Here is a 22,064-nt window from a genome sequence, read left to right as displayed (position 1 = left end):
CTTCCAGTACATTCAAAGGTACATTTGGTTAATAAAAAGCGTAGTGATATATGGATTGCACAAGAGTAGATGTCTTTTAATGTATCTGGATTGTGAAACTCCAAATCCGACAGGCAATGAAGATAAAAGGCCTTTATTATCTTCATCTTCATATTCTAATCATTAGTTATTTGAAGAGAAAAGCCTGAAGCCTCAGCCTCTGCTGTAAAGTTCACGGATGACCTTTTTTAACATTAGACATGGTTACTGCAATTAGTGACTTATATATATTATATAGGAGTAGTACGAGAAGACCGTGAAAATCAACAATATACAAGTAGATCTATATTCTAGGAGGTTTGGTTGCATGGCTTCGTTTTGTTGTATACAGTAAATGTCCTAAATTGATACTGACTTAAACTATATGCTAAATTTTAAAAAATCAGACCATTCCTGGCACAAACATGTCTATCCCTACCATTTCTTCTTCATTATTAATGTTATTTGGAGTTCATACTTCTCCCCTCAATTGAGGTATTCCACATCTTGACTAACACAATGCTTTGACATATTTACTGTGTTCTATTGCTCATAACCCCCTTCTGTGAGCCAAATCAGCTCCCATTCCAGTGAGCTTAACTTGTTCACATAAATGGATGGCCATCCATCCGATATAGAATACTACTGTAAATTTCCCCCTGCTATGACCACAGAAGTCTGGCCAAAGAGATTTTTACCCAAGAGGATGTCATGTACCTCTACTAGGTAATATTAATTAATAATAATGGTTAATAATAACTCTCACTTTTCACTGTAATTTACTTAAACGGAATGTTTAATCTGGAAACGACCTATTGTATGCATCTTGCTTTTATGTCAAAAAGATTTTAAAGAATTTTCAGTGTTTTTATTTTAAATTTTCCATGTCTATATTTTAAACAGAAATCATAAAATACTGCAGTTCTGGCCACTAAGCCTAACAATTGGTGACACTTCTTGCTCTGTGCAGATCATTTTACTGCAGATATCTGCTTTACAGGAAGCATTAGAATGACAATAGTGCTAAAAGTTTGTGAACCCTTCAGGATTTTCTATATTTCTGTATACATTTGAACTAAAACTACATCAGAATTTAACACAAGTTCTAAAAGTAGATAAAGATAAGTCAACCAGAAGGGGGGAAATATATTAGACTAATCTGTTAATCTGGTAATTTGTTTTTTAAGGTAAATGATCTAATATACATTTTCTGTGAGTGGCAAAAGTATGTGAACCTTTAGGAGTAGCAGATCATTTGAAGGTGACATTAGAGTCAGAAATTGTCAATCAATGAGGTGACAATAAGGCATGAGTGGGCACCCTGTTTTATATAAAGAGAATCTGTCATCAGCGACCTCCTTATCAAACTGTTTGTATAGAACATAGCTCATTAAAGCATTGTTTTTCTTTTGCTGATCCAAGCCTCCATTTCCTACTTATTATATATTTTTTTCTTAATATGCAAATTAGGCATTTGATGCAAAAAGGGCACCACCACTGCTCTTGTTTTAGCCAATATCCACTCTTTTCTGTGGCTAGACACTCCCTTGACAGAGCCAGGTAGTGGAAAAGCAGTGAGAGAGGAGTTGATCAGAGAAATGGGTGGAGCTTGGGTGCAACAAGAGTAATGGTCACTAGTGTTGATCGAGCACAGTAGTGCTCGGGTGCTCGTGGGCCAAAAGCATTGAGATGCTCGGGTGATCTACCGAGCACCTGACTACAATGCAAGTCAATGGGAAAACCCAAGCATGAAACCATGCGCACCCTGCTCTGAAGAGGGGAGGGTGCCTGGTTCATAGGAAAAGGTCAGAAATCGTAACACCACCGAAATGGTTCAGGAACAGTATGGGGGGGGGAAGTCTGGATGCACCTTGGGAACGATGCTGTTGGGAACGATGTTGTCCGAGTAGTACACTACTTTTACAGACTGACAATAATATGCCCAAAGCCAAAGATAAAATCTATTTTAGATGAAAAATTGTTAGGAAACATTCTTTCCTGTATATTTACTTGTATATAAAGTGCAAGTGCTGCCAAAAATTACAAGGAAGAGGCACTCCGATACAACCTGTATATCACATAAAGGAGGGCCTCATTCACATTGTGGGACAATTGTTTATGTAGTCGGACTCCTACACTCATAAAACCTATGCACTAAGTGAAAGGGCTGCCAAAAATTACAAGAAACCGGCACTCTAATACACCCTTTGTTACACATAAAAGGAGGGCATAATACATACCCTTGAAAAATTATGATTGATGGCCTGGTGGTGACCCTCAAAAACATTTGGAGCAAGCACCTGCTGATCTGACCATCTAAAACATTATGGGAGAGAGCCTACTGCCGCTTTGGTGACTCTAGATAACCTCTGGGTTGATCGCACGTACCCATCTGCCCTATCAACTTTCAATGGTATTTTAAGCGCCAACCACGGTGACCACGGGTAAGGGGGAATCATTTTTTGATTCCAGAAAGGGAGCCTGAGAAACTGCTATGGCTACCACATCCAAGCAAGGGAGCATGCGTGCAAATTACCTATTAGGTAAAATTAGGTGAGGGCCTGCAGGTGAGCTGACTCTGTAAAACATTATATGCAAGTACCTGCTGGTGAGATGACCCTGTAAAAGTTTAGGTGCGGGCCTGCAGGTGAGCTGACCCTGTAAAAGATTTTAGGTATGGGCCTATTGGTGAGCTGACCCTGTAAAAAATTATATGCGAGGGCCTGCTGGTGAGCTGACCCTCTAAAGAATTATATGCAAGAGCCTGTTGATGAGCTGACCCTGTAAAACATTATATGCGAGGGCCTTCTGGTGAGCGGACCCTCTAATAAAGTATATGCGAGGGCCTGCTGGTGAGCTGACCCTGCAAAACATTATATGCGAAGGGCATATTTGAGAGGGCATTATATGTGATGAATAAGCATGTTCATATGATGGAAGAGGAGGAGGAGGATGAGAAAAGGAAGATTTAACTATATACCCTTGTTTGTGGTGAAAGGGATGCATGGGAATACAGTGTATTCAGTACATTGTAAACAACACATTTAAAATGCAATTTTTCAACAAGGATCTTCTGGTATTGCACCGTTTTGCTCGTCCTCTCCACCAGAGGAATGAGAAATGATATGTTCTCTTTGTAGAGGGGGTCGAGAAGGGTGAACAACCAGTAATCCGTGTTGTCTAAAATGTGTATAATGTGCAGGTTGCGGGAAAGGTAGCCTAACATGAAGTCAGCTATGTGTGCCAGAGTACCAACAGGCAGGACTTCGCTATCGTCATCAGGTGGATCACTCTCAATCTCCTCATCCTCCTCTTCTGCCCACCCACGCTGAACAGATGGAATAAAACTTCCATGGGTACTACCCTCTGTACCGGAGGCAATTGTCTCCTGCTCCTCCTCCTCCAAAGCCATTATCAGACCACAACCATGCCTGGTTCTAGGTTGAGTGTCGAGAGCCATAGCTCAGTCTGGTCTCTTATTCCCTGCCACAGCTCTGCGGCGGTGTGCTGTTTGTCACCTAGGCAGATCAGTTTCAGCACGGCCTGTTGCCGCTTCCACACTACAGTGCTACACTGCTTCCAGCTACCGACTGATGACTGACTGGTGCTGCACATGAATACTTCGAAGGTGGCAGTGGAGCAGGATAAGTGGGGGTTGGAACCACTAACGTAGGTGGTAGCGGAAACCCTGATGGAATTGGGGCCTGCAATCCTTGGTGTCGGTAGTTCCTGTGCTTTCCCAGGGTACGAGTCGCTGCCGGCCTCCACAACATTCACCCAGTGTGCCGTCAGGGAAATGTAGCATCCCTGGCCAAAAGCACTTGTCCGTGCGTTGGTCAGAGCACGTGTGATATTATGGGACACATGTTGGTGTAAGGCTGGCACTGCACACTTTAAAAAATAGTGGCAGCTGGGGACTGCGTAATGAGGAAACGGCCACCGACATGAGGCTGCGGAAGGCCTCAGTGTCCACAAGCCTAAATGGAAACATTTCCATGGCCAGTAATTTGGAAAGCTGCACATTTAGTGCTATGGCCTATGGGTGGGTGGCTGGGTATTTGCGCTTGCGTTCAAATGCCTGGGGTAAGGACATTTGCACACTGCATTGGGAAACGGAAGTGGATGTGGTTGCTGATGGTGCTTGCAAAGGTTCAAGTGCAGGGCGGGAGGCATCCAGGCCTGTGTCTTGGACAGGGGATTGGCCAGCACATAACACAGGAGAAGAGGAGGCAGTGGTGTGACCCTTAAAAACAGATTGTGGACCCAGGCGTTCGGCCCACCTATTAAGGTTCTTTGATGCCATGTGGCAGATCATGCTGGTGGTGGTGAGGTAGCTAGTGTTCACTCCCCTGCTCATTTTTGCATGGCACAGGTTGCAAATTACAATTTTTTGTTGTCTGCACTTTCCTCAAAAAAGCGCCATACTGTGGAACACCTACCCCTTGGCAATGTAGATTTCCACAAGGGTGTGCTCCATGGAACAGTTGCAGGCCTGTTTGGTGTGGCCCGCCTTCTCCATTTTGCCACCCCAGTGCCTCTTCCAGCCTGTTGCGGTGCTGCAGATCTCCCCCCCTCTGTACTGCTGTCCTCGCTCGGCTTTCCACCTTCCCAGGTTGGGTCAGTGTCATTATCGTCCACCACGGCCTCTTCCACTTCCTTAGTCTGCTCATCTTCCTGACTTGTTGAACTAACCACAACCTCAGTGATTGACAACCGTGTCCCCTCCTTTTCCTCAACCTCTTGAGACAGTTATTGCTGTTGAGTTATTGGCAACTGTGTCTCATCATCATCCACCTCATCAAAGAGTAATTGCCTTTCCCCACCGTCATCTTCTTGTGACTGTGGATTCTCAAGAGTTTGGGAATCAGGGCACAAGATCCGTCCCTCTTCAAGCGTGCTTGGCGAGCGGGCCAAATCAAGGAATGGTGAAGAAAAGAGGTCCTCGAAATATCCGAGTGTGGGATCACTTGTTTGGACAGACTGTAAATGGTGGGAGGAAGGAGGATCAGGGTGAGGATTGTGTGGACCAGACACCTGGCTACTGAGACTGGACTTGGTGGAAGACAGGGTGGTGCTTAACCGACTGGAAGCATTATATGCTGCAATCTAACTGACCACCTGCTCGCACTGGTCTGTTTTCAAGAGTGGTGTCCTGCGCCTCTCTGCAAACTGGGACATGAAGCTAGGAATCGTGGATGACAGTTTTTCTTGTGCTCTGGCAGCAGGCACAGTTTCACCGCACCCAGGGCAACGGCCTCTGCATGCACCATCAGCATCACGGCCACTTCCCCGTACCTTAGTGTTCCCCTTCTTCATTGTAAATGTGATATATGCTTGAAAGTAGGTCACACGTACAGTAGCGTATGATTTGGAAGTATATGCGCAAATTTTTTTGGAAACTTCACACAGGAGATATCCCACAGATAAATTCAATGCTGTCACCAGCGGCTAATAAAAAATTACAGGGAATGTCACAGATAAGAAACGTTATACAGGAGAGGTATCACCGGTAATGTCACTCTCCAAAGCGTCTACGTAAAAAGTACACTGTATGTCACAGAATTTTTTTTTCGCCGCACGCTTTACAATAAAGATGTAACGCTGGATGTCACAGATATTTTTGGGATAAGCCCACTTTACACTGGAGATGTGGCGCAGCTAATCTCACTATCCGCAGCCGACAACGTCTATTAAAAAAGTACACTGTATGTCACAGATATTTTTGGGTTGCGCATACTTTGCATTGGAGATCTGGCGCAGCTAATCTCACTGTCCGCAGCGGACACTATCTATTGAAAAAGTACACTGGATGTCACAGATATTTTTTGGATGAGCACACTTTACACTGGAGATGTGGCTCAGCTAATCTCACTGTCTGCAGTAAACACAGTCTATTGAAAAAGTACACTGATTCTCACAGATATTTTTGGGATGCGCACACTTTACACTGGAGATGTGGCGCAGCTAATCTCACTGTCCGCAGCGGACACCATCTATTGAAAAAGTACACTGGATGTCACAGATATTTCTTGGATGTGCACACTTTACACAGGAGATGTGGCACAGCTAATCTCACTGTCCGCAGCAGACACCGTCTATTGAAAAAGTATACTGGATGTCATAGATATTTTTTGGATGCACACACTTTACAACGGAGATGTGGCTCAGCTAATCTCACTGTCTGCAGCGAACACCGTCTATTGAAAAAGTACACTGGATGTCACAGATATTTTTGGGATGCACACACTTTACACAGGAGATGTGGCACAGCTAATCTAACTGTCCGCAGCGGACACAGTCTATTGAAAAAGTACACTGGATGTCACAGATATTTTTGGATGGGCACACTTTGCACAGGAGATGTGGCACAGCTAATCTAACTGTCCGCAAAGGACACCGTCTACGGCAAAAGTACACTGGACGTCACTGATATTTTAGGGATTGCGTACACTTTACACAGGAGATATGGCACGGATAATTTAACTGTCCGCAGCGGACACCATCTACAGAAAAAGTACACTGGATGTCACTGATATTTTAGGATAATTTAACTGTCCGCAGCGGCCTATTAGACGCTATTTAGCGCAGGATGCGCTAAAAATATATATTGCTGCTGTCACACACAATAGACCTTAAAAGGACTTTTGGGTCTCTGAATAAGTTTTTCTAATAAAAATCTTCCAATAACACTCCCTACACTGTCTGTCTCTTCCTATGCACAGCTCTCCCTAAGACTGAGCAATTTAGCGCAGGTTGCGCTACAAACATATATTGCTGCTGTCACACACAGTAGTCCTTAAATGGACTTTTGGGTCTCTGAAAAGTTTTTGTAATAAAAATCTTCCAATAACACTCCCTACATTTTCTTTCCCTTCCTATGCTCAGCTCTCCCTAACTAAGACTGAGCTGAACATTTGTCATCGGGTGCTTTATAGCACCCCATGGCGTGTTCTGTAATGCCAGTAGCCAACAAGACTACGGAATTACAGTGCGTGCCAGTATCTCCCTGTACATTTATTGGCTGCGTATCAGCCAAGCAACGTGCAGGGAGGAGACTCGAGCATTGCGCTCAAGCATATGCGGTACTCGGCCGAGTGCCGCCATGTGCTGAGCATCGAGATGCTGGAGCCGAACAGGTGTTCGGCCAAGCATGCTCGATCATCATTAATGGTCACATCCTCATTGCACTAAAGGCCTACTTTGTATATTAAGGAAAAGTATTATAAGCCTCTGATCAACCAAAGAAAAACTGTGTTTTAATCAGGTGAATCACAGATATGTGTTTATGAAAACAGTTTAATAGGGAGGTCAATGGTGACATATTTTCTTTAAAGAACCAGTATCTATCAATGTCTTTTCTTCAGAAAACATTTATGGAAGTGTATCATGGCACACACATAAGATTTCCAACAACCTCAGAAGAAGAAGGAGAGTTGTTGATGCTAATCAAAAATCACAAAACCATCTCTAAACAGTTTGGACTACACCAATCCATAGTCAGACAAATTATGTACAAATAGAGGAAATTTAAGACCATTATTTTCCTCCCCAGGAGTGGTCAAACAACAAAGGTCGCAAAAAGAACAAGGTTTGTTATAGTCACAAAGGAACCCAAAATAACCTCTATTTCCAAGCAACTAAAGGCCCTTGTCACATAAGCTATTGTTAATGTTCATGTGTCTATCATCAGGAGGACACTGAACCAGCTGAACAACAATAGCGTGCATGGCAGAATTGCAAGGACAAAACCGCTACTCTCCAAAAAGAACATTGCTGCCTGTCTGCAGTTTGCTAAAGATCACGTGGTCAAGCCCAAAGGCTATTGGAACAATGTTTTGTGGACTGATGAGGCCAAAATCAAACTTTTTGGTTTAAATGAGAAATGTTATGTTTGAAGAAAGGAAAACACTGCATTCCAGCATAAAAACCTCATCCAATCTATGAAACAGTGTGGTGGTAGTTGGTGTTGAGCGAAGCAAAGCAATCAAAGCAGAATTTGGTCCGAAGTTTAGTAAAACTTGGATTTGAAACTAATCAGAATTTTCTTGGGCTTCGTTCTAACAAATCAAGTTTTCTTAAAATGTCCGCTGCACATGTTACAAAGAAAAACTAAGTCTAGAGGAGACAAGCCCGGAAGTACAAGATCACCCATGATGCCATTTAGCCAGCCAATCTGCAGATAGCCATCTCCTGTGATGTCACAGTCCTATAAGACCTTGATCCTGCCCGGTCTCCACCATTGTCCCATGAGCGGAGCATAGGAAGACACATGGCAAGCGCTCATTCGCTAGGGATAGTGTTGCTTAAAACAATTAATAGAAAAATATTGGAGAGGGAGAGTGCAGGGCAGGGGCGTTTTGCTAGGGTCTCAAAAGATCAGTGGCACAAGCCCCAATAAATATGTTGCCCCCCCCCCCCCGCATTTCGCTGTACTTGCTATACAGCAGCACTTACCTGTCACATCCAGGTCCTCCAGGTGACGTCTCCTCTCTGTCATCATCTTCTCTGTAGATCTTCTCTCTCATCTTCTCCACTCGGTCTGGACAAATTCTCTCAGCCGCCTAGTCTCTGTAGAGTGTGACACACAGACATCTTAGCTTCCTCACATTCTATTATTATCCCCCAACTGGAGTCCCCACAGTGTTATCCTGCTGTGCCCCCCCCCCCCAGGGGTGTAGCTATAGGGGGTGCAGAGGTAGCAGTCACTACCGGACCCAGGAGCCTGAAAGGGGTCAAAGACACTTGTGCCGCATAAGAAGACACACAAAGCATTGGGGGAAGGGGGGCCCAAGCTGAACTCTTGCACCGGGGCCCATGAGCCTTTAGTTACGCCCCTGCCCCCCCAATACCCCCAAATACTATCCTGAAGAAACATTACTGCCCCCCATAGTAATAGTGCTCCTCATAGTCCCACCAATAGTAATTCCCTTCTAGAATGCCCTTGTTAGTAACACTGTCCCAACCGTGATAATGCTCCTCAACCTTGCCCTCCCATATTAATAATACCCTCACAGAGTCCCCAGTAGAAATAAGGCCCCCTATTGTTTCCCCAGTGGTAATAAAGCTCCCTACAGACCCCTAAGTAGTAATAAGGCCCCCATAGTGCGCTTAGTAGAAATAAGGCAGATCTATAAGACCCTCCTATATAGCCCCCAGTAGTAATAAGACCACCTACAATTTCCCCTGGATCTGCAGTGCCCCCTGCAGTTATAATCCTCCCTCCACCATACAGTCCCATGTAAATAACATCACCTCCTCCCCAGCTGCCTCCAACGCACAATCCCATGTAAACATCACCCCCTAAGGCTACTTTCACACTTGCGTTCGTGCGGATCTGTCCTGTACTTATACAGGACAGATCCGCACCGATAATACAAACAAATGCATCTGTTCAGGACCGATTCGTTTGTATTAGATTTGAATTTCTAAGTCCCAATTCGGATCCGTCCTGACTTACATTGAAAATCAATGGGGGTCGGATCCGTTTACAATTGCACCATTTTGTGTCAATGCAAAGGGATCCATCCCCATTTACTTACATTGTAAGTCAGGACTAGTGTTGAGCGAACTTGTGTTTTAAGTTCGGCGTCTAAAGTTCGAGTTCAGGCTATCGAAGTATCCCGTTATGGATTCTAAATTCCGTTATGGTCCATGGTAGCGGAATTAATAACGGGATACTTCGATAACCCGAACTTTAGGCGCCGAACTTAAAACACAAGTTCGCTCAACACTAGTCAGGACGGATCCGTTTGGCTCCGCAAGTCCATGCGGACACAAAAACGCTGCTTGCAGCATTTTGGGGTCCGCTTCCAAAACGGAACAGGGGGTCGTACGGAGCCGAAAGAATGCATTCTGAATGGATCCGCATCCATTCAGAATGCATTGGGGTTAAACTGATGCACTTGGGGCTGCTTGTGAGAGCCTTGAAACAGATCTCACAAGCGGATCCCCAAACGCAAGTGTGAACGTAGCCTAAACATTAAGTCCCATGAACATAAACATCATTCTCCCCCACCATCCACTTTCAACATACAGTCCCATGTAAATAACATCACTCCCTCCCCCAGCCACTTCAAGCACACAGTTCCATGTCAATAACATCCCTCCCTTCAGCCCTAACATACATCCCAGTTAAATAACTACAACTCCCAGCATTGCTCTGCCTCTCCCTCTCTCTTCACTTACCTTTTCTCATGTACAGACATCACCATTAGGCTCCTTCTCCTCTTCAATCTGGGCCAATCCTGCACTGGTTACATGATGGTGACATCATCCAGGTCATCCTATCACAGCCTGTTTTGTGGTCACATGATCTGTGATGTCACCACAGGTCCTTCATTGCTTCCCAGTGTATTAGATTCAATTGTATTGCCGCTCTGTGTACGGCAATACAGTTGTATCTAGCTGGCAGGCAGGACATTCGGGGCATGGGACAAAACATCCGAGCCCAGGCCCTGAATGTTTTAACCTAGCGACGCCCCTGGTGCAGGGAGAGTGCAGGAAGACTTATTCTACATCAGTGTTTTTTATTTATTCCTACATTTACTTATTCCTACATCAGCTGTAAGCTAAGATATGTAATTTAATACCAATAAGATGGAAACCTTTATAATTCTGGTGCCAGCGTGCCAAACAATACCATCTAGTCTGCAACCTTTAGGGGAGCCAGGTCCTAATGATGATCATCCTCATCTTTTGCTGACTTTATATCTTCCAAATCATCTTTCAGTCTCCATGGCCTAGAAAAGTAAGCAAGATGCAAAGAGAGGAGAAGCTGGATGTTCCTGGTGACATAATCTCATCATTATTAGATGATGTGGAAAAGGAGAAAAAGCACCAGGCAGAAGAAGGGCTCCCACCTGTAGGGCAGGAGAGCACTGGGGTTGGAGAAGTGGGTATGACAGAGCTGATTAATATTCTGTATTTACTGTTAAATTACCTACAGGATATTGCAGGCAAAAACAGCAATATGCATATTGTCCCTCCACCTTACCAGCCAAAACCCATATCCGCAACAGCCCCTGTTTAAAGGTGCCACACAACCATTAACAATGAAGAAAGACTACGCAGTGTGGTATAAATGAAAGGCATCTCCGGGCTAATTGGTCATGCGGTTCTTCTTTGCATTTTTTTAAGTGTGAATGATATCCAGATGGCATGTGTTTTTAACATACAGGGAAAACATATGAACCATCCTCTATAGTCACATATTCACTTCAAACACATATAGATACCTGCAGCATGAAATTTTTTTTTTTTTGGGGGGGGGGGGGGGGGGGGGGGAGTTCATTTTTGTGTGGAGATTATATAAGTTGCCTTGTTTGTGTAGTGTGTGGGTTTATATCCACTTTCCCCTTATCAACTACTGACCATGTGCTTTTGCACTGGCTGGTGTTCTGTTGCTTTGAAGAGAGGCAAGAAATGGTAGAGGAGGAACCACAGAGGAAGCATATGCGGGTAAATTTATCAAAGGTCAATTTGTAACTTTGTATGACAACCTATGTGAGCACCCTGCAAACTTCTTTTATTATTGCCGTTTGTCGGTCGCTACCTTTGATCGGCTGTTGGGGAAGTTGCGGCCTGCCCTGACTTTCCAGGACACCAACATGCATCGTAATGTGTCACCTGAGGAGCCGCTAATTATTACTTTGAGGTAAGACTACATTTTCAGACTCATAAATCAAGGACCCACTGTTCTATAATATAAAGCTGTTTATTGTTGCCCTGTGAGGGAATTATATGCCTCTAGGTTCTGTCCCTTTCCAGCAACAGTACTCTACATATGGAGGATTATAATTTCCACTTTGCAAGTGAAGATGGCTTAGATTTATGTAATTCTTGGATGGACTTTTTTTAGTTACAGTAGTTTTAACCAGGGGTGGACTGACCGGTCAGGCACTTCGGACATGGTCCGAGGGCCCGCCGCAGAATAGCATAATGTGCAGTGCCAGGGACATGACAGGCACACACTCTGAGAGACTCTGGTGTATTTAAATCTCATTTAGCATGTCTTTCAGAAAAGTTTATCCTGGGATTCGAACTTGTGACCTTCACACATCGGAGGCAAGGCATTTACCCACACAGCTGTGACAGCTGTATTACCAGTTCCTTAAAAAAAAAAACAATATAACACTTCTACTGTAGGTAACTTTGATACCTAGTGTACATACACATGACAGCTGCCCCAGCACACTGTGTATGGATGTAGCAGAGCTGGGTGTGTTGGGGCAACTGTCCTGTGTATGGTTGTACACTATAAAAGTTATCTACAGTAGAAGTCTTATATATATATATATATTTTTTTTTAGGTAACGGGCTATACAGCTCTTATGGCCCATCTTAAACTTTTCTGAAAGACAGGCTGCTGGGAACACAGGAAGAGGAAGAGGCTGCATCGCATCGCTGACATGGAGGTAAGTAGAAAAGTATATATATATATATTTGTAATACTGGACTGTTACTTTACTGGCACATAGAGGGGGGAGGGGGAAGGAGAGAAGCACTTGAAACTGGCACACCCCATCTTAAACTTTTCTGAAAGACAGGCTGCTGGGAACACAAGAAGAGGAAGAGGTTGCATCGCATCGCTGACATGAAGGTAAGTAGAAAAGTATATATATATATATATATATATATTGTTTTAATACTGGACTGTTACTTTACTGGCACATAGAGGGGGGGAGGGGGAGGAGAGAGGCACTTGATACTGGCACATTAGGGAGCAGGGGGAGAGGATGGCACTATGATATTGGCACATGGAGGGGGAGGAGAGAGGCACTTGATACTGGCACATTAGGGAGCAGCGGGAGGGGATGGCACAGTAGCACTATGATACTGGCACATGGAGGGGGGGAGGGGAGAGGCACTTGATACTGGCACATTAGGGGGCAGGGGGAGAGGATGGCACTATGATACTGGCACATGGAGGGGGAGGAGAGAGGCACTTGATAATGGCACATTAGGATGCTGTCATGGTCTTACCTCCTTGCTGTTCCCTTCGTTTGACATGTGCTGGCGGCCATCTTGGTTTCTGGGTTTTCTTGTAGCCTCCCACCCTGCGGCTCCTCCTTCCCACTGGGAGGAGCTGGATGCCTAGCTCATATATATAGGAGGTCTGTGGCTTCAGTTCCTTGCTTGGTCCTCCTGTGTTCACATGCTTCCAAGACTGCTGCTGCTTCTGGTTCCTGATCCTGGCCTCGTCTGACTACCCCGTTGGTTCCTGATTCCGGCTTCGTCTGACTACCCCGTTGGTTCCTGATTCCGGCTTCGTCTGACTACCCCGTTGGTTCCTGATTCCGGCTTCGTCTGACTACCCCGTTGGTTCCTGTTCCTGGCTTCGTCTGACTACCCTTCTGGTTCCTGACCTCTGTCTCCGCAAGACCCTGCTTCGGTTTAGCCATCCGTTCGGACTTTGCTACGGCTTGCTCTTCAATAAAACCTTCTTATTTTCCACTTATCTCTTGTTGTACGTCTGGTTCATGGTTCCATGACATTAGGACCAAGCCATGAATTCTGACGGTACAGGGCCACCCTCGCTACCTACGCTGGTTGCCAGACTTGATCAGCAGGATCACCTGTTGGGTCGGTTCGCTGTGGCGTTGCAAACCCTGCTTGAACGCACGGCTCATTTAGCTTCCGTTGCCGATGGGTCGGTTGTCGCTCCTGGGCCCGCTCCTACTGCCGCTCCGGTTGTTGCGCCAGAGTCTACCCTGACACCTGTTGCTGCGCCTGTGGTGTTTCAGGGTATGACCGGTTCTGCCCCCCTTCCACAGCGCTTTGGGGGAGAGCCAACTCAGTGCCGAGGTTTCCTTAACCAGGTGGGCATTTACTTCGAGTTGCTGCCACATGCCTTTCCTACTGAGAGATCAAGGGTGGGCTTCTTGATCTCGCTGCTCTCGGACAAGGCCTTGGCCTGGGCCAGCCCTTTATGGGAGAACAACAATCCGGTGGTTGCCGAGTTTTCCGGTTTTGTTGCTTCTCTTCGGAAGGTATTCGATGTGCCGGCTCGTGCTGCCTCTGCTGCGAAGCTCCTTATGTCCATCAGACAGGGTTCACGATCCGTAGCTGAATACGCCATTGAGTTTCGTACCCTGGCAGCAGAGGTGGGCTGGAATAATGAGGCTCTGGTCGCTGCTTTCTCTCATGGTCTCTCGGATGCCTTGAAGGATGAGGTTGCAGCTAAGGACCTACCAGTGGAGCTCGAGTCTCTTATTTCTTTCCTGATTTTGATTGACACCAGACTCAGGGAGAGACCTTCCTTTAAGGAGAGCCTGCGGAGGTCTCCTAACAGATTGGCGCCTACGTTTGCTGTCCCACCCGTGCCTCCCTCTCCTCCCACGCCTCCTGGGGATGACTTGTCTGGGGGTGAACCCATGCAGCGGGGGTTTGCTCGCCTGTCTGAGGGGGAGAGGGTACTCCGGAGACGCGAGGGCCGATGCATGTACTGTGGTCTCGGTGGGCATTTTCGGTTGGCATGTCCGAACCGTCCGGGAGAACGCTCGCACCTGAGGTCCTGTCGGGGGCAGATCTTGGGTGGAGTCTCCTCGTCCCCGGTTTCCCGTGTTGACAAACCACTGATCACGGTTGTCCTCTCCTGGGTCGGGGGCTCGGTGACGACCCAGGCGTTGGTGGACTCTGGTGCTGGTGGTTTGTTCATTGATAGAGTGTTCGTTGCCGCCAATTCCATTCCTCTGCAGCCTCGAGGTTCCCCACTGGCTCTTGAGGCGATAGACGGCAGACCCCTTCTGCCGCCACACGTGACTCATGAGACCCTTCCAGTGGGGATGGCCATTGGTGCCGTTCACAGAGAGTCGGTCTGTCTCCAGGTTATTTCGTCTCCACACTACTCGGTGGTCTTGGGGTACCCCTGGCTCCAGAAGCATAATCCGACTTTCGATTGGAGATCGGTCGAGATCCTCTCGTGGTCACCGCAGTGTGGGGCTAGTTGCATCCATGGGCCTGTCAAGTTGCTGTGTACTTCCTCGGACTCTCTGTTGCCTCCTGAATACGAAGAGTACCGGGATGTATTCGATAAGGTGCGCGCGGTTGCCCTACCTCCGCACCGCCCATACGATTGTGCCATAGAGTTACAATCCGGTGCCGTTCCTCCTCGTGGCAAAGTCTATCCACTGTCGGTAGCGGAGAATGAGGCCATGGAGGAGTACGTGAGGGAGGCGCTTTCACGCGGACACATTCGCAAATCCTCGTCCCCGGCAGGGGCTGGATTTTTCTTTGTGAAAAAGAAGGGCGGCGAGTTGAGGCCTTGCATCGATTACAGGGGTCTCAATCGCATCACAATCAAGAACGCTTACCCGATACCCTTGATTTCCGAGCTGTTCGATCGCCTCAAAGGGGCCACGGTCTTTACCAAACTCGACCTGAGGGCGGCATATAACCTGGTAAGGATCAAGCCGGGCGATGAGTGGAAGACCGCGTTTAACACCAGGACCGGTCATTATGAATCCTTGGTTATGCCCTTTGGGTTGTGCAATGCGCCCGCAGTCTTCCAGGAATTCATCAACGATGTTTTCCGTGACCTGTTGCAGCAGTGTGTGGTGGTCTATTTGGATGACATCTTGGTATATTCTGCATCCATGGAGGCCCACATTCTGGATGTCAGACGAGTGTTGCAACGCTTACGAGAGAACAACAAGCTTGAGAAATGCGAATTTCACCGATCCCAGGTAACCTTCTTAGGTTACATCATTTCCGCTGAGGGGTTCTCCATGGATCCTGAGAAGGTTTCGGCTGTCTTACAGTGGCCCCAGCCCAGTGGGCTTCGTGCCCTGCAGCGCTTTTTGGGCTTCGCCAATTATTATCGGAAGTTCATCAGGGACTTTTCCATGCTAGCCAAGCCTCTCACGGATCTGACCAGGAAGGGCAGTAATCCTCAGGTCTGGCCGCTCGAGGCCATCCAAGCTTTTGAGGCTCTAAAGTCCGCCTTTGTGTCGGCTCCGATTCTGTCGCATCCCAACCCTGGGTTGCCTTTTGTCCTCGAGGTGGACGCGTCTGAGACGGGAGTAGGCGCCCTCCTGTCTCAGCGTAGAACACCAGAGGGTCCTCTGCTTCCTTGTGGGTTTTACTCCCGGAAACTGTCTTCCGCGGAGTGCAACTATCAGATTGGTGACAGGGAGTTATTGGCCATCGTGCAGGCCCTTAAAGAATGGAGGCACTTGCTCGAGGGCTCGGTGGTTCCGGTTCTCATCCTGACGGACCACAAGAATCTGACCTACCTCTCTGAGGCCAAGAGATTGACACCACGTCAGGCCAGATGGGCTCTGTTCTTGTCACGTTTTAATTACGTGGTCTCCTACCTACCCGGCTCCAAGAACATCAGAGCGGATGCCTTATCACGGCAGTACTCCGAGCTGTCCGGGGAGGAGTCGATTCCGACTGCGGTCATACCCCCGAATCAGATCCTGGCCGCTATTCGCACCAGCCTGACTTCTCCTCTGGGTGAGCAGATTTTGGCGGCTCAATCTGGTGCTCCCTCTGGGAGACCCAACGGCAGATGTTTTGTGCCTGAGGAGTTGCGCACTCGGTTGTTGCGAACCTACCATAACTCCAAGGCCGCGGGGCACCCTGGAAAGAATCAGCTGTCCTGGGCGGTTTCACGTCTGTTCTGGTGGCCTTCTCTACGTTCCGACATCGCCGCATATGTAGCGGCATGCTCCGTTTGTGCCCAGAGTAAGTCCCCTCGGCACCTTCCGTTGGGCCTTTTGCAACCCATAGCCACCGGGGAGCGTCCATGGTCACACCTGGGGATGGATTTCATTGTGGACCTCCCTGCATCCCGAGGCCATACGGTCATTCTCATGATTGTGGATCGGTTTTCCAAAATGTGCCACTGTGTTCCTCTCAAGAAGTTACCCTCTGCACAAGAGTTGGCCTCGATTTTTGCCAGGGAGGTCTTCCGGTTGCACGGTTTGCCCAAGGAGATTGTGTCGGATCGGGGGAGTCAGTTTGTGTCCAGGTTCTGGCGCGCCTTTTGCTCCCAGTTGGGGATTCATCTCTCTTTCTCCTCGGCCTACCACCCTCAGTCCAATGGGGCCGCAGAACGATCCAATCAGGCCTTGGAGCAATTCCTTCGTTGCTATGTCTCCGATCACCAAGACAATTGGGTTGACCTCCTGCCTTGGGCTGAGTTTGCCAGGAACACGGCGGTGAACTCTTCCTCTGGGACGTCTCCCTTCATGGCCAATTATGGGTTCCAACCTGCCGTGTTACCGGAGGTATTCTCTCCCCAGGATATTCCGGCTGTGGAGGATCACCTTTCCGTCCTACGTGCTTCTTGGGTACAGATCCAGAGGTCCCTTGAGGTCTCTGCGCAGCGCCAGAAACTCCAGGCTGATCGCAGACGAGCGCCCGCTCCTTCCTACCAGGTCGGAGACCGCGTATGGTTGTCCACCCGCAACCTCAACCTTCGAGTGCCCACTCCCAAGCTGGCGCCTCGCTTTGTTGGTCCCTTCCGAGTGCTTCGCAGGGTAAACCCGGTAGCCTATGCCCTTGCGCTTCCTCCTGGCATGCGGATCTCCAACGTGTTTCATGTCTCCCTGTTGAAGCCACTGGTGTGTAATCGTTTCACTTCCTCGATTCCTCGGCCTCGTCCGGTCCAAGTGGGCAATCGTGAGGAGTATGAGGTGAGCAATATCCTGGACTCACGCCTGGTCCGCGGCCGGGTGCAGTTTTTGGTCCATTGGCGTGGTTATGGTCCAGAGGAGCGTTCCTGGGTTCCCTCCGCAGATCTCCATGCTCCTGTCTTGCTCCGAGCCTTCCACGCACGCTTCCCTCAGAAACCGTTCCTTACTCCGCGGAGGAGGGGCCCTTGAGGGGGAGGTACTGTCATGGTCTTACCTCCTTGCTGTTCCCTTCGTTTGACATGTGCTGGCGGCCATCTTGGTTTCTGGGTTTTCTTGTAGCCTCCCACCCTGCGGCTCCTCCTTCCCACTGGGAGGAGCTGGATGCCTAGCTCATATATATAGGAGGTCTGTGGCTTCAGTTCCTTGCTTGGTCCTCCTGTGTTCACATGCTTCCAAGACTGCTGCTGCTTCTGGTTCCTGATCCTGGCCTCGTCTGACTACCCCGTTGGTTCCTGATTCCGGCTTCGTCTGACTACCCCGTTGGTTCCTGATTCCGGCTTCGTCTGACTACCCCGTTGGTTCCTGATTCCGGCTTCGTCTGACTACCCCGTTGGTTCCTGTTCCTGGCTTCGTCTGACTACCCTTCTGGTTCCTGACCTCTGTCTCCGCAAGACCCTGCTTCGGTTTAGCCATCCGTTCGGACTTTGCTACGGCTTGCTCTTCAATAAAACCTTCTTATTTTCCACTTATCTCTTGTTGTACGTCTGGTTCATGGTTCCATGACAGATGCAGGGAGAGAGGATGGCACAGTAGCACTATGATACTGGCACATAGAGGGGGGAGGAGAGAGGCACTTGATACTGGCACATTAGGGGGCAGGGGGAGAGGATGGCACTATGATACTGGCACATGGAGGGGGAGGAGAGAGGCACTTGATACTGGCACATTAGGGAGCAGGGGGAGAGGATGGCACTATGATATTGGCACATGGAGGGGGAGGAGAGAGGCACTTGATACTGGCACATTAGAGGGCAGGGGGAGCGGATGGCACAGTAGCACTATGATACTGGCACATGGAAGGGGGAGGAGAGAGGCACTTGATACTGGCACATTAGGGGGCAGGGGGAGAGGATGGCACTATGATACTGGCACATGGAGGGGGGGAGGATAGAGGCACTTGATACTGGCACATTAGGGGGCAGGGGGAGAGGATGGCACTATGATACTGGCACATGGAGGGGGGGAGAGAGGCACTTGACACTGGCACATTAGGGGGCAGGGGGAGAGGATGGCACTATGATACTGGCACATGGAGGGGGAGGAGAGAGGCACTTGATACTGGCACATTGGGGGCAGGGGGAGAGGATGGCACTATGATACTGGCACATGGAGGTGGAGGAGAGAGGCACTTGATAATGGCACATTATGAGGCAGGGAGAGAGGATGGCATAGTGGCACTATGATACTGGCACATGGAGGGGGGAGGAGAGAGGCACTTAATACTAGCACATTAGGGGGCAGGAGGAGAGGATGGCACAGTGGCACTATGATACTGGCACATGGAGGGGGGGAGGAGAGAGGCACTTGATACTGGCACATTAGGGGGCAGGGGGAGATGATGGCACTATGATACTGACACATGGAGGGGGGAGGAGAGAGACAATTGATACTGGCACATTAGGGGGCAGGGGGAGAGGATGGCACTATGATATTTGCACATGGAGGGGGGAGGAGAGAGGCACTTGATACTGGCACATTAGGGGACAGGGGGAGAGGATGGCACTATGATACTGGCACATGGAGGGGGGAGGAGAGAGGCACTTGATACTGGCACATTAGGGGACAGGGGGAGAGGATGGCACTATGATACTGGCACATGGAGGGGGGAGGAGAGAGGCACTTGATACTGGCACATTAGGGGGTAGGGGGAGATGATGGCACTATGATATTGGCACATGGGGGCAAGAAATGGACATGAATCATGAGGGGCAGAAATATGAAATCTGGGGGGCACCAAAATGTAGATTCGCTACCGGCCCTGGATAGGTGTATAGTGTGAATCCAGCACAGTAGTGTGTGTGGTGTATGTAGCAGAGCTGTATGCAACAGAGGTATGTATAATGTGCACAGCACAGCTGTGTATGTAAAATGTGTAACACAGTGATATATAATGTGCCACTCAGAGCTGTGTGTGTAGAAGAGCTGTGTATGTAAAATGTGCAACAGTGATATATAATGTGCCACTCAGAGCTGTGTGTGTAGAAGAGCTGTGTATGTAAAATGTGCAAAAACCCTGATGCTCTCAAAATGAGCAAGCAATATAAAACATTGTAGTTTGATACCTTTTACCCCTTAATGACTGGGCCCATTTTCATTTTTACATTAGCCATAATCTTTTTATTTTTCCATTCACATAGTCATATGAGGGCTTTTTTGTGTGGGACAAGATGCAGTTTTTTAAATGTCACCACTTAATTTACCATGTCTTATATCAGAAAGAAGGAAAAAAATAAATTCTTTGTGGGTTAAAAAAAAAAAAAAAACACACACAATTCTGCCAAGGTTTTTGAGGTTTTGACATCATGGTGTTCACTAAAAATTACGTCTTTATTCTGCGGCTCAATACGATACAAAACTTGTATAGTTTTTATTTGGTTTAATTACTTTAAAAAAATTACTTTTCTATATTTCGGTCTATGTGAGGGCTTGTTTTTGTGTAACGATCAGTAGTTTTTTTGGGGGGCAGGGGACCCCATACAAAAATTAGCGTATTAAAGATTGTGTAGGGTGTGGCTGGAGGCAGGGCATGGAAGCGGGACAAGGGTGGGGCTTGCAGCAGAACATGGGTGGGGCCTGTAAGGGGGCCCTTGATTTATTTTGCCCGGGGGCCATGAGGGTTCTTAGTCCGCCCCTGGTTTTAACATTTTTTTTTAGTTAGGGACTCGCAATATAATGAGGACCCTGGATGTGGGCTTAGATATTTTGCATACATAGGGGGTCATTTATTACCAGATAAAGGCCACTTTTGCGATTTATATCTGGTGCAGAATATGTTGCATGCCATTGTGAGGCAGAATCTGCGACTTCTTCCCTGCTAATGCCAGATCTAAAAAAGTAGGCTTGGTGTGGGCAGGGAAGGGGACGGGTGTGGAAGCGGACGGGCCTGAAGGCCTATCTCATGCATCATTTTCTACACCTGGTTTAGGAGTAGAAAAACGATCTAAATGTTAGGCAGCAAGGAAGCTGTCTTAGGCTACTTTCACACTTGCGTTCGGTGCGGATCTGTCTGGTATCTGCACAGACGGATCCACACCTATAATGCAAATGATGGTATCCGTTCAGAATGGATCCGTCTGCATAACAGCTTTTTCAGATCTGAGTTTTTAAAATTGTGAAAACTCAGATCCGACAGTATATTCTAACACAGAGGCGTTCCCATGGTGATGGGGACACTCCAAGTTAGAACATACTAAGAACTGTGTACATTACTGCCCCCTGCTGCCTAAGACCACCCGATCTCTTACAGGGGGCTATGATCCGCACAATTAACCCCTCAGGTGCTGCACATGAGGGGTTAATTGTGCGGATCTCAGCCCCCTGATCTGGTGCTGCCAGGCAGCAGGGGCCAGACCCCCCCTCCCTCCCCAGTATTAAAAGCATTGGTGGACAGTGCGGCTCCCCCTCTCTTCCCAGTATTAGCATTGGTGGCCATTGCGGCGATGAGCTGCACAGACCTGTCACTTACCAGTAGGAGGAGTGCTGGCCTGCCACAGACAGCGCAGGTAAGTATAAGCTAAGTAACCATGGCAGCCAGGACTGCAGTAGCGATTAAACTGGGACTCCGATCGGAAATGCTGCTCCGCTGCCACCAATGATGTGGGGAGGGGGGTTGTTAGCCTGTGGCCACTGCCACCAATGCTTTTAATACTGGTGAGGGAGGGAGGGGCCACACTGGCCACCAATGCTAATACTGGGGAGGGAGGGGGGGCCGCACTGGCCACCAATGCTAATACTGGGGAGGGTGGGAGGGGGCCGCACTGGCCACCAATGCTAATACTGGGGAGGGAGGGGGGCCGCACTGGCCACCAATGCTAATACGAGGGGGGGCGCACTGGCCACCAATGCTTTTAATACTGGGGAGGGAGGAGGGTCTGGCCCCTGCTGCCTGGCAGCACCCGATCAGGGGGCTGAGATCTGCACAATTAACTCCTCAGGTGCGGCACCTGAGGGGTTAATTGTGCGGATCACAGCCCCCTGTAAGAGATCGGGTGGTGCCAGGCAGCAGGGGGCAGTTATGTACACAGTTCTTAGTATATTCTAACTTGAAGTGCCCCCACTATGGGAACGCCTCTGTGTTCGGATCTGAGTTTTCATGATCTAACTCAAATCCGATGGTATATTCTAACATAGAGGCGTTCCCATGGTGATGGGGATGCTTTAAGTTAAAATATACCATCGGATTGGAGA

The sequence above is a fragment of the Bufo gargarizans genome, chromosome 2 (assembly GCF_014858855.1).
Source record: "Bufo gargarizans isolate SCDJY-AF-19 chromosome 2, ASM1485885v1, whole genome shotgun sequence".
Classification (NCBI taxonomy): Eukaryota; Metazoa; Chordata; class Amphibia; order Anura; family Bufonidae; genus Bufo; species Bufo gargarizans.
This window is presented reverse-complemented; position numbering follows the sequence as displayed.